Here is a 12,546-nt window from a genome sequence, read left to right as displayed (position 1 = left end):
GTCATCCCAGGGTTTTTTTCCTTTTACACAAAATAAAAGGGCCAAGGCGCTAACGGGCGCTTTTAAGCGCTGACTCGCTAAACATAGCGCTGACAATACCTTTAAGTTCTAAGCGGCTGAGTGACTCTTCTAAGAATTCAACCCCAAAACCTTTTTTCTCCAGAAACATTCGAAGATCTTCTTTTTCGATTCACTTTCTAAAAAGGCGAGAGAGCAAAAAAAAAAAAAATTTAACCTTTGCAGTCTTAAATTACGCAACGATTACTATAGGTTTCTATGGGAAAACGAGCCTTTCCAAGATTGTAAATATATCCATATATATGGGTATCTCGGTATCAAGCCTAGATTCGAGATAAACACAAACTTGAACCCAATTCCAAGTAACTTGAAGTTTAAATTTCGTTATCGTTAAGACGTTTCGGATTTAAAAATAACCTTACTTTATCTTTAAAAGTTTAAAATATCAGGTTTATATTTCCTTCCAAAGGTCAAGGGGTAAGTCACTAAATTCTCGATCAATATTTAGGCTTAAAATCAAGACTAATTACTCGCAAAATGCGTTTTAAAGTGGAAGCAGAACTTGATAAATTCGCCTCAAATTTCCCATTATTTTAGTGGGAGAGGTTTAACCAGGAATGCATACGGCTACTAAGAATCATGGAAATACTCAACGCATCTAGGCGGATTTTGTGGGAGGAGCTATAGACTAATCATTATGTATGATGAATTTTAACCAACCAATGAAATCACGGTTAGTAATTCCACAAAACTCGCGTAGAAATTAACGGGGTCACAATTATTCTTATTAATTGTATTCATTCCTGGTTTTTAGTAATAGAAACGCCCTCTCGATATTTGGGTCTCATTTTTTTTTATTCTTTTGAGTAGTTTTAGATTAGCGGTGTATATAGTTAGGTCGCGAGGTATTATGGGGGATGCGCGCGCGCGGGTCACGCGAACTTAGTTCCGAATCAATCCTTTACCCGCCAGAAAGCAAAAATGGTCAAAACGTGGTCTGATTGCTAATAAAAATGTGCTCAAAGTAACCGCGACCTCCTTAGGAAAACTTCAACCCGAGGGCTCGAATACTTTCTTTAAAGTAATTTATACAATGTTTGACGATTTTTTTAAAAAAATTGAAAGAAAAATAAACCGTGGGATCGGATATTTCATGTATAATAATTAATCTTTATATATGTTTTAATGTTAGCGTAATATTTTATATTTTATTTTAAGAGTAGGCAAGTATCCGATCCCTCAATATGTAATTCTTTTAACCTAGTTTTATAAAATGCCGGGATCGTATATAGTCCTCGAGATTTTTTTATACATGTATGATCATTTTTTATAAGAGCGCGCGCGGTTTTCGCGCCAAAAAAACCCCGGCACGTGCTTGATTTTAATCTCTACCGGCGTAAGCCAATAGGAATGGGGTATTAAGATTTTTTCAGATCGTAAATCAAAAGGAAAAAAAAAAATCCGCGTGCGCTCGAGATTCTAACTTATCTAAAAAAAAAAAAATAATAATGCTAGGAGTAATAAACCATTCGCTCCTAGGAGTCGATTGTGCGTTGAAAGTGATGGGTCCCTGGTCTAAAATACGAGAGAGTAAGGTGCTCTACTAAGGGTTACTATTAGTTACTAAGTTTATTCATTTTCCGTGTCGTTTCTAAAGAGGGCGGGGCATAAGCCACGATTCAAATACATTATATATATATATATATATATATATATATATATATATATATATATATATTCTTAAACACGCTGCACTCCACGTCCACGTCCTCCCAAAGTGGTTATTCCTGTTAAAATGTAACGCGACACTAAATGACTGACTTTAAACGCGTATTTTCGATTACAGCGTCGTCCGTCCAACAAGCACGTCCACACTCAACTACAGCAACGAAAATGACGACGAAAATAATTTAAAATAAGCCTTAAAACCATTAGCTTCATTTAAAGTTTATAAATTACAAGTATAATCTAATTCAAAGTTTATTTGAGTATTTGGGGAAAGATAACATTCAGGGGTTCGCCAGCCTATGTTATTTCAATGGGTCCCTGTAGAAGTGTTTATCACGCAATACACCCGTGTTTAAGGGGAAAGCGATCCATCAGGGGCTATGTAAAATTATAATGGTAATATTTATTTATTTTTAATATTTAATATGAATTAAGAATTAAGGCATAACTAAATATAGCCCCTTTGTAAATTATCCTCGATGTTTAATTGAGATTTAATTTAATTTTGAAAATTATAATAGTAATTTTTATTTTTATTTATTTTCAAAATTCATGATTAACCGAAAATTAAGTATAGACCCTCCCTGTAGTTTTCAATTGAGATTTAAATGCGAATTAAGCCTACATACTATGTCAAGTTTAAATTTAAACTGAAACATTTATCGTCAATTTATTTCAAAGCTTTTTAAGCCAGAAGGGAATTTTGTTCGATCAAACCCATTTAATACGGTGGAAACCTTAATCCACTTACGTCCCTTCCAATTCACCCCCGTTTTCGTATCATTACTCGATTGGTGGCGAACTGGGGTAATAACCCCCGGGAAATAATGCCTTTACGACTGCAGGCTCTATAGCAGCGAAGCAGCTCCTAATAATCCCATCTAAATAAATAAAGAATGTCCAAAATCGTTTGGAGGACACGGAACAGTCGCGCGCGCACCTGACTTCCAAAAGAACTTAAGTCGCCCGCTATCCAAAGCCCAGAGATACGTCCTATCTAGACTCGACTTTTAAACAATGGATTTGTAATCTTAAAGACCATTAAAAGAGTAAAGAAATCGAAAGGCCGATATTGAACTTTGCGAAAGGGTCAACCGATTAATAGGCCATTTCCTAACTAGTTGACCTATAAATATTAATTCTATCGGATAAAAGATTTTAAACTAAATTCATTTACACCACGTGAAATTCATTCACGCGCTAATAAAAGAAAACACGTGAAAAAGTAGATTAAAAAAGTGCGCGTGAACTCAAATCTCGTGCTCCAATATTGTTAAAAAAATAAAGAATATAACATCACGCGCTAATAAAAGAAAACACGTGAAAAAGATGATTAAAAAAAGTGCGCGTGAACTCAAATCTCGTGCTCCAATATTGTTTAATAAAAAAGAACATAACATCACGTGCTAATAAAAGAAAACACGTGAAAATGTAACGAAAAAGAAGATTAAAAAAGTGCGCGTGAACTCAAATCACGTGCTCACAATAATATTTTCTTTTTATAGAACATAACATCACGCGCAAAAACAATCCATAATTTTAAATATTAAAAATCCATTGTTCAAAATAAAATGTAGGTATATATATATATGGAAACTTAATTATTATTTTTTGCTGTTCTTGAAACGTTTATCGACTAGCTAGCTTAGCTTTAACGGAGCTGGGTTTCCAAGTTGGGGTCTCTACCTCCTAGATTTTAATGGGTAAAAGAGTCCCATTTGGTTACGTATATAGCCTTATAGTTTTAGGGCGTGGTTTACAGAGGTAGGTATAGGGGGAGGGGGGAAAAGTGAGCCATTCCTTTTATCGTGTTGTTCATTGATCTTCAAAACTTTGAACAATGGAATTTTTAAACTAAAGAAGAGAAGGGAGAGAGAGAAAAAAAGAATATTCCGATACTTGATCGATTCGGGATAAAAACTGCATTAATCAAATCGAGATAGAACGAGAGACGCCGCCATGAACAGTCAAAATGACTCTCCCCCTGCATCCCCCCCACCACGGACTCCTTTCATTTAACACTAGCAACCCCCAACCTATTTAAAAACTATTGGAAATGAAATTGAAGAAAAGAACTTTCCCAAATTATCTTCCGAACTAATTTCAATTACAATCTTATAAATTGAATTAAAAGAAATGTATCACGGATTAAAATTTAATTTGTATTTGATAAAACGCCATATACGAGTGTGATAAGAAATACAACCCCCAAAGTTTTGAATAAAAACATATTTGTATTTTTAAACCACATTAGGCTAAATAAATAATTATAAATAAAATTATATAATGTATATATTGTTAATATACAGGCATAGTAATTTAATTCCTATAGCCTATATACATTAAGGTGTCAATTATATTAAGCGATTCTCGTGATTTCAAAAATGACTGCACGAGCGCGCGCCATCCGTTCACTTTACAATGATTAATGTTAAGAAAGGCGGCTGCGTAAACGCCTCGGATTAAATAAACAACCGGTTAAGTCCGTATCCCGGCGTATTTCACGTATTGACACGTTCCCAGTTGAAACGGCATGCGCAATCTGATTACGCAAAGTAGAAAATCTGTCGATTAGAGTGTCTGCAGCTCGGGCTAGACTCTCTCGCTCTCTCTCTCTCTCTCTCTCACTCTCTCTTCTGGAGAGTAAGTACTATTTGCCGTTTACGGTTTATTCCGATAGATATATATTAAAATGACAGACTCAACTGTCAGTGCGCTCAAAGGTTACTCGGGTTCGAATGCCTAAAAGAAAACAGGGACAAAAGATAAAGGAGATTGAGAGAGAACGCGCGATCTCCGTTTCGTGCCAAATAACCAATGTTAAGATAAAGAAATATGTCGTGTCATAAGGCAATCCCCCCAACCCCTCTCTCCCTTTTTTCCAGGGGCCACGGATACGCCAAATGCAAAGGGGGAAAGGGGGTCGTGCCTAAAGTTGGATTTTAAAAGAAATAATTTCATATTATCGTAACTTTGGCTCTAATCAAGATAAATTAATTTTGAAAGTAGCCTTAAAACGACGCCATTTTGTAGACTTATTACGACAAATTCCACGAAATTTCTTTTACAAATAACACAATTATCCGTGAATGATATTAAAATTGTTAGGAGAAAAACAAATATATATTTTCGAGTTCAAATTTAACTGTTTATAACTTTTGTTCTAAAGTAGATAATTCAAATTTTAAAATAGCGTTAAAAAGAGGGCATTTTAGAGAGTATTCTTTGTATGTACGTTTCGCGATGGTAATGGGGGAGGGGGGCTCGTGTAGAGAAATGAAGTTTGTCTCACGGGGGAGAGGATCTATTCCGGTATAAATTGAGGTGGTAGAATTTTGCCAGTTGAGCCTTTAGGGATTTCCTTACTGTATAATCGTAATTCATATTTATCCCTGATTCCATCCATTTGCGAGAGTACTAACATTTGCCCTTGAAGCTATAGCTGCCCCCCCCCCCTGTATAGGTTTCAGTCAGTTGACCGCGGCTATTTATTATACAGAAGTATTGGGAGGTTTGTAGCACGCGTTGGAAGGGGGAGGGGGGAGCTGGTTCGGGTCATATATATGGATTGTATGGTAGGGCGCTCGCCCGCCCTCTCAACAGATGTCAGAGCGCCCCATCAACGCCATCACTCAAATCACGCGCCCTCCGAGCCCGGTTTACACTAAAACTGAAACTGTTTTTTCCTTATCCTAAGCACGCGCTTTATACACACTCCAATATATTTCAAGCGTTAAAGGTTTCCCGCGCTACTTAAATGCGAACTAAACTTTTTATCACGCGCCACGTTTTTTTACCCTGCCCCCCCCCGAAGCTTGGGGGGGGGCGCGAGCTAAAATAATCAATAAAAAGCACTCGAGGTTGAGCGCGCCAGATTGGCGTTGCTATGGTGACAAGATTTAGTTAGAATAAAGAAGCGGCAAGAGTAAAAAAAAAAAAACCCCAAGTCGTTCTCCATATTATTACTAAGGAGGTTTTTTTTTTGGTTCTCATCGCTTCACCTTTTTTATCTTTATAGGATGAAATAAGATTAGTGTTTGTTTAACGTTCGCTTACATTATATACCCCAGCAGCGGCAGCTTCTGCTCGGATAATAGTCAGGAAAAACTAAAGTTTGCAAAGCTCTCGAAATTTCCAGGTGGGCGAACAATTTTTCTTAATTATAAATGCGCCAAAGATGCCGCCGCCACGGAGACTTTAATTCGGCTCGGATTAATGTCAAACCCACGCACGCCATTATTCCTAAAGAGATGTCTCGAGACCTTTTGGCTTTTCAGAACACGCGCAATTTTAAATCTCGCGCCAAATATAAAATCTCGCGCCAAAATTGAGAAAAATGATGCCGCACGTGCTTTTCTTTAATTAAAGCGCGTGAATTCTTCTTTTATATACTTTTTCCAATAATTATTGGACGCGCGTGGGGGGGGGGTGGCAGGGCGCGCGCTCCCGAGAAAAAGGAAGGTAATATTTCCCGCCAAATTGAATGTCACGTGATCCTTGATCGGATCGTGACTGTCGGGGGGCGCGTGCCGCAACCTTTTCCCGATTTCCCTGGCGATCTTTTTCGCGAGGTTCCCATTCTTTAATACTAAATATAAATTTCCCCTTTTGGAACTGAGAGAGAGAGAAAGGCCAAAGTAATCGAGTTATATCGAGAAAGAGTGAGAGAGGATGGGGTTATATTGACGTGGGAATAAAGACCGCTGTTGAGACGTTAAAATCCCCCCCATAGGATAAAAAAGAAGAACGAACACGAAGACAGAGAGCGAACGGATCGAGGTGTGACCGGAATACAATCAACCTCTTTAAAGATATAAAACTTATTTTCTTCCCACCACCATGCACTGCACTGCCAGATAAAATATTTCATCTCTATTTCATGAGATACGTCTCAATGACGTACAGGCTGATAAGTCTATCGCAAACAAAAAAGGGGCGTGTTCTTTTGGGCGATCGAGAATGTTCTATGACCAACCGATTTTATTTTGCCCCCCCCCCTCGAGGGACACTGTTTCCGAGTTAAGATTGTCCAGAGTATTTTACGGACAACCCCTTAAATTGAACACTATAAACTTGCACTATAAAGGCAATGCTCATTTAATTAGGGGGTAATTCCTAAAACAGTACCCAATGTTCGCGATTTGAAAACTGCATGTCCCTTTTTGGGGGCGTAATCGCCTAAAGAACAGACCTTTTATAAACACCCTGTATATTTACTCAAGTTCTCCCGATCATAAGTTAATAATAATAAATACTTTAAATAAGTCTAGGTGTTTAAATAATGTTAAATTAAAATGAATTTCTTTCTTAGTTAAACCTATAACGAGTATAGGCGGTATAATTAAGCGTCGTAGGTGCTTAATCCAAGAAGGATCTTGTTAACGAAGTGAAATTGTCTCTTAAAGAGAGTTTTAACCCGAACTCTTCCTTGTTCTCTCTTTTTCTCTCTTACTTGGGGCATTTAGGTAAAGAAGCCAATTAAAAATAATTAGGAGGCAAAGATCATTAAACAAAAAAGGGTACTGCAGGTTTCCTTTATACCTCTAAGACACTCTTTCAAAAAAAAGGCCAGGCCGGGCCTCGAGAAGGCCAAAGAAAGATCTTGGAAACTTAATAGCTTTCCAAGCATTTAGGCACCCGGGTATACCCGAGAAAGGGTCCTTGTTAATTACGTTTATATTAGAAAAGAACGTATCTTGGGGGTGTGATTGAATTTTCGCAATGATAATTGGCCATTTTATTTAAAGGAAAAGAACCAAATTTTAACTGACCTCTTCCTACTTACTAATTAGCCTAATTAACTCTTCCGCGTCTTTTTGTATTAAATTAACTTAAGGATATAGAACCACTCGGGTCATTTTAATGTCAAACTACAAAGGTCGGGGGGGGGGGCTTAATTTTTCGAAAATTACAGTACACGCGTTCCTTGGGGCCCCATATATTCTAATATATTGGTCCCTGAAAAATTCCGTATAATTAGGCTAAAGACATATTTATATTTAACCCCCAATTGTCTATAATTAATCTAATTTTAATCCACCCTATGGCAATTAACTTTTCACTCTTATAGCGCACGCGCATGGGGGGGGGGGGCGGGCAATGTATTAGATTTCAAGGGCGTCCGCGTGCTTATTAACCATTTCGTCACGCGCTATTAAGTATTAAGATCTCGCGCCAAAGTAATAAAGGCGGGAAACGTCTCGCGCGCTACAAAAAGTCACGCTGCACGCGCCACAATAAAAAAAGGAATTTCTTGGCGGGAAAAGCTATAGAGCTAGGCGCGAGGTAAAAGATTAGGTTTCCATGGAAACGGGAGGTCAAGGCCTATTTTTCTCGATTTCTTCCGTTAAATATTAAAACCACCATTATTGGTAACAAATGCCCGGGCTAGAATGTCGTCTGTCTCTACGGGCCCCCCCCCCAACCGCCAAAGGGGACCGCGCTTTAAAAAATAAATACCTATAGGATGGGATCACGTCAGAAAAATAGACAGACCCCCCGAAGAAAAAATGTAACGGAACTTTTGGAGCATTGAGAACTGACACGGTGTATTGTAGTAGACAAACTTGACTCTAACAGCGCGGAGACAATTATCTTCCATAAATCGGCATATCTGTGTATTACGGAAGACACATCACATTCGTTTCAAAACATTTCCGTATCACGTGACGATTCTTCGCAAGTTTGTCTCGTGAAACAAAGAAACTCACTTTTTTTAAAAAAACACGTGCTTCAAAAAAATAAAGGGGGGGAGGGGGGTTGTATCTCTCGCGCCATTCAATAAATATAAAGTTTAAGGCAGCGGCACGAGCTTGTCATAAACGTCGAAAAGCATATCCGCCGCACGCGCTATGACAATTTTTGGCGGGAATATAGCAATAGTGCACGCGCTCTTTAATCCTACCACGTGGATATTTTCCGCGCCTTTTTTCTTTCTCTTCCTATCTACATAGAGCTGCACGCGCGCGCCAGTATTAAACTATTTTCGTATCCAGGAGCTTTAAAAGAATTGTATAAACATATAGTCGAATTTGATGGACAGACAGGAAACTGTCAAAAGTCTCCGGATAAAGACAGGAGGAAAAAAATAACAGAGTAGGAGGAGTTTGTTGAGAAAATGATCCCAGAATGCACTCGGCGCGCCAGCCAGAGAAGGAGTGAGAGAAAATCGGCAGGGAAAAAATAGTCTAGGCCCATCTGGCCAGGCCTAATTTAGGGGATAACAAAACACTCTAAGAGAGACTCTTCATCTAGCCTATTTGAAGCAATGAGAGGACACGCTAAAGACACAACCAGAAGTTATTCGCTCGAGGTACATACCAAATATATATTTCTGTAAAATTCTTGACCCTTTTTGAAAAAAAAGAGACCATGCAATTTCCCAACTCTTTAACTATAGGTGACTTTGAGATGCAATTATCATGTTTACAGCAAAGTATGAGCTTTTGTTCTTTAAGTGGGGGGGGGGGGTTGTATCCAGGGGGGAGGGGGAGAGAAGAGAGATATTTTGTGTCTCCTAGCAGACTCGGGTGTCTATTGGGTTCATTTTGGGGTCCACGTCTCTGCTCTCTTCTTGTTCGGCCCCAATATAGTTTCCTCGGAACTCGGCGAGGGGTAAATTAGAGGGCGGACGTGTTAGATACGGAAAGCAAGTAGGGGGACAATTCGCCGGATACAAACAAGAGATCGGACATTTACATCATGGCCTATTCAGATCATCCTTGTAATTATGGATCGCTAGAAATATTTATTTCTCTCCCATAAACAGTTTTCTTAACTTAAACCCCGCACAATGCCCTTCAGAATTGCAGGTAATTTGTTATTAGAGCATCTCTACCGGGGTTTGAAGTACTATTGAAAAGGAGAGATACTATTTAGGAGATTGTTGTTTACTACAAATATAGTTTTATAAATAAGTTGTCCGACCTCTTGTAATTGTCTAAGGCTCTAAGCTCTTCCCTCCGTACCTCTTTGTTGGAAGCACACGTTCGCGGTATATGTTGCCTAGTTCCCATTTCCTACGTAACGAACAGAGTTAAGCCTATTTTTAGCGGGCACCCCCTTCCCCTCTCTTACTCCATTGGGCCCTTCTCCCCCCCCAGACGACCACCCGTAGCGCTTAACCGAGATGCCAGCCAAGCCTCGGAATCCTTATTATCATTTAGCTTCATACTAATAGTCCCTTGCAGGCCACACTGCACCGTTACTTTATCAGGATATACACCTTTTGGTATAAAATACTTAAAAACTGGGTCAGAAACATTTGGCTAAAGTGGCCTACTTAAAACCTATTACAAAACTCTAATAAAATTAAAGCACGTGCCATACGTATTAAATCCACGCGCACTTTTGGCGCGAAAGATACCTGCACGTGTTAAAAAAAAGCGCCACGAGAAAAATTATTCAAAATTGTCTCGTGCAATTAACATTATCTTTAGAGAAAGAAAAAGGCGCGTGAATTAATAAAAAACGTGGCACGTGAATTAACAAAAAAGTTGCACGTGAATCAAAAAAAAATTAAAATAAATATGGTAAGAAATGGGCGCGTGTTTCCATGGCAACTTAAGATAAAGGTATTCGAGTATTCATTTGATGACATTAAGGGGTGACCCGAGTTGACCCGGTGAACGGCGCATCCTGACAGAGCAAACAAACACAAAGAGGGGGAAATGTTAATAAGGCTAATGCGAGTAGACGCTACATGTCCTCGCTTCGTTCCTCTCGCTGATAAACTCTGAAAGCGTGTACTTATTAAAAATAATAAAATATATTTCCCAGCCGCATTTCATTTTTTTAATAATAAATGTACCTCGGAAGTATATAATTCATTAATGTATCGAAGTTATTAAAAGAGGCTTTAAATTCGATCGGAAGGCGGCGTTGTTTCGACGGAATGATTGATAGCTTTGGCTTAATGTCAGATTTCAATCCCGGAAGTAATTTTAGAGAGAGAGAAATCCGAAGTTTCCTATCCGAGCAAATAACGCAACACGACGAGGACAAGGAGAATCCAATTTTAAAATCAGAGGGGAAAATTACTCACGTTATTAACAATATATTCGTATCATTAAGGGGGGGGAGTTAATGATTTTCTCATTACTTCCGTATGGATGTACGTCAGTTTGACACGTGTTAAAAGGCGCCGCATTAATGAAGTCGACTTAGTCTCGACGCTAGTAATAAGGCGCCAAAACATTGACATTAAATAAAATAAAACATAACAACAGTAAACAGAGTAATGTGTTTTGCGGTGTTCAAAACTACTTTTAAGTCGCCTTCACACGAGATACTTTGAAACCGTTTTCAAGTTCAAACGTCGACGTATAAAAGTTTTCCGCTAATCATAGTGATTTTTCATGAGAAAATGCTAGGCCTTTGAAAGTGTCTCGTGGAAACGCGGCTTTCTATTTCCAAAATGTTTAATATTATAAATTCAGACTGAATATATATTTATATACACACAAACACATCTCTAAATATATAAATATATATATTTCGCTTGCATTGGGGGGGGGGGGAGTCTGGGCGTTAGATAAGTGAGGGGTATTTCTCGTAAACTACGTAACAGGGGGGGTCATATATCAAAATATTTCGCGTAGCGCCGCCGCCGCTTAAATTGACCCCCGGGTTCTCTTATCAGCTGTTTTGGGGGCAACGGACAATTTCCAACATCGACTTCCGTTTTCTACAATGTATAGCGTTGCTTGGGCAAAGGGGGCCGGGGCCGGGCAGTTATTTGGTAGCCCCTTATCAAAATTTTAGCAAACACATAACCCCAATTTTTTGGCCCGGGGGGGGGGAGTAGGCGAGGGGGGGAAACAAAGTCCAGGAGCTTTCTGTAAAAGGGTTATACGCAACTGATAAGAACTATATTATTATTTCAAATCGAAAGTACATCGTCTAGAAAGCGATTCAATCGAAAGTATCATTTATTATTGATCGGTCTTGATCATGGCTTAGTTTATATTCCAAGGTATTTTCGTCTTGGGATGAACTTTACGGCGTGAAAAGTAATTTATCCTTTTGATTATTATTAACGATCAGTTTGGCGGCAAGTGGCTCTTATTACAACAAGTTTAACAAGTTAAACGTAATTACAGGCCCCCAATTTCGTTCCCAGTACATGGGCGATAATAGCCGCCGCGTACGTCGACTTGTTTTTCCAGAAATATAATTCTACCTTTGCCGGTCAATTAATAGGAAATCCTTTCTTTATTTAATTTGATCCCCGTTTTTCTGTTTTACGCCAGTTTCCATGGTAACGACTATAAAAGCTTTCCCGCCTTTCCCCACCACGCGCCAAAAAAGAAAGAAACACGTGCGATCTAATTTAAGGCGCGCGCGTGATTATAGAAATTAAAATCTCGTGAAATTCTTATACAAGTACCTATAGCTATTTCCCGCCTTTCCCCACCACGCGGCAAAAAACACGTGCGGTATAATTTACAGCGCGTGATTACAGAAATTAAAATCTCGTGAAATTCTTTAGCTATTTCCCGCCTTTTTCCTTCTCGTTCTCGATCACGTGACTTTCCATTTAATTTTCTTTTAAAGTACGGCTGGGTAAGTTTTAAATAGATGAAACGCGCGTCAGAGTGGCGTCAATGTCACGTGACGGAAACCTTGTCAAAAAGTCGAATCTGTCACCTTTTTTCTTTTTTTGGCATCAGAGCGGAGGAAGTTGGGGATATTTATCGTTAACCGAGTGTGTATTCGCTCCTCGTTTTTGAATAATTTATTATCCTGACTTTTTGATAGGTGGATGCAAGGGGGGAGCGCTTCAATTTCATCCCCCCTCTC

General features: G+C 38.8%; 2 protein-coding genes across 3 annotated transcripts in view; one reads left to right on the top strand and one right to left on the bottom strand.

Moving 5' to 3' along the window:
* LOC149612737 (protein O-mannosyl-transferase TMTC1-like) overlaps positions 1 to 12,546 on the top strand; it is an 88,506-nt gene that overhangs the window by 7,960 nt on the left and 68,000 nt on the right. The window lies entirely within an intron of this gene.
* Positions 1 to 12,546, bottom strand: part of LOC149612738 (prolyl 3-hydroxylase 2-like) — a 155,549-nt gene that overhangs the window by 78,172 nt on the left and 64,831 nt on the right. The window lies entirely within an intron of this gene.

The sequence above is a fragment of the Phalangium opilio genome, unplaced genomic scaffold (assembly GCF_054372755.1).
Source record: "Phalangium opilio isolate 3A_F unplaced genomic scaffold, DU_Popi_V2 ptg000232l_1, whole genome shotgun sequence".
NCBI classification, from domain to species: domain Eukaryota; kingdom Metazoa; phylum Arthropoda; class Arachnida; order Opiliones; family Phalangiidae; genus Phalangium; species Phalangium opilio.
Note: the sequence above shows the minus strand (reverse complement) of the source record. Positions and strands in the feature narration are given on the sequence as shown.